Source organism: Miniopterus schreibersii, assembly GCF_964146895.1.
Source record: "Miniopterus schreibersii genome assembly, chromosome: 5".
In the NCBI taxonomy this organism is placed as follows: domain Eukaryota; kingdom Metazoa; phylum Chordata; class Mammalia; order Chiroptera; family Miniopteridae; genus Miniopterus; species Miniopterus schreibersii.
Window position 1 is genome coordinate 50107923 of NC_138106.1, and position 1706 is coordinate 50109628.

Consider the following 1706-nt stretch of genomic DNA (forward strand, 5'->3'; position numbering starts at 1 on the left):
TCTTAAAGAGCCAACCCACAAAGTCTCATGTGTAGCCACTCACCTTGGGCTCCAGCAGAGGGAGGGCAGAATGGACTGGATCTGTGTGAAGAGAACCTATGGTTGTGGGCTCTGGAGACAGAGCTCAGAGGGCACCCTCTAGATTCCTGTGCCAAGTCATTCCCCCAAATTGCAGAGGACATCTTTCACAGGCAGACATTTATCTTCCTAGCAGCAGCTTTTGCTGAGGGGGAAGCAATTGCCCCACCCCATTGGTAAACCTCTGGCCCCACCCTGTGGAGTTTCTACAGCCTGAGGCTCATTAAGAGAATCAGATTAATTAGTCTGCAAGCAGAGGCAAGCCTCAGTGTGCTTTGAGTCTTTACCTGATCCGCTTCGGGACCAAGGCCTTGGGAAAGCAGACATTGGTGTGCATCTTGGTCCTGTCCAAATGCACCCAGCCCCAACAGAGGGGACCTCAAGCCATGGGTTATTGATAGCTCCGAACAGGGTACACAAGGCAAGTCACAAACAGCATCTAACATGGGCCTGCACCAGATACCTTCCAAAAAAGACTGAGAGTCCTAGCAGGTCTACCTAATACACAGAAACAAACCCAAATAGGGAGCCAAAATGGGGAGACAAAAAACAAGCCCCAAATGAAAGAACAAGAGAAGTTTTGAGAAAGAGCTAAATGAAATGGAGATAAGTAATCTATCAGATATAGAGTTCAGAATACTGATTGTAAGGATACTCAACAGCATGAAAAGAGATATGGAGACTAAAAAATCACCAGTTAGAAATGAAGAATGACATAGCAGAAATAAAGAATACACTGGAAGGAATAAACAGCAAATTAAAGGAAGCTGAGGATTGGGTCAGTGAATTAGAAGACAGGGTAAAAAAAAATCACTCAATCAGAGATCCAAAAAGAAAAAATAATTTAAAAACAGGAGGACAGTCTAAGAGAGCTGTGGGACAACATGAAAGGTAACAATACTCACATTATAGGAATGCCAGAGGAGGTAAAAAATAAGCAAGGGTTAGAGAATCTGTTTGAAGAAATAATGGCAGAGAACTTCCCTAATCTGATGAAGGAAAAAGTCACACAAGTTTAGGAGGCACAGAGAGTCCCAAGCAAGAAGAATCCAAAGAGGCCCATGCCCAGACACATCATAATTAAAATGCCAAAAATTCAAGACAGAGAGAATATTAAAGGCAGCAAGAGAAAAGAAATCTGTTACCTACAAAGGAGCCCCCATAAGGCTGTCAGCTGACTGCTCATCAGAAACTCTACATGCCAGAAGGGAATGGCATGAAGTATTCAAGGTAATGCAAAACAAGATTCTGAAACCAAGATTGCTCTATCCAGTAAGGCTATCATGCAAAATAGATGGTGAAGTAAAGAGCTTCCTAGAAAAAAAAAAGGCTAAAGGGGTTTATCACCACCAAACCAGCATTGCAGGAAATGTTAACGGGACTGCTGTAATAATGAGAAGAAATAGAGAGAGAAACATAGGCATAAAGAATTAAAATGGCAATAAATAAGGACCTATCAGTAATAACCTTAAGGACTTTAAGGGAGAGATCAGCAGCAATACAGTCACAGTCATGGACTTTAACACCCCACTGATTTCACTGGATAGATCTTCCAGACAAAAAGTCAACACAGAAACAGTGACTCTAAATGGCACACTAGATCAGATGGATTTAATTGATATTTATAG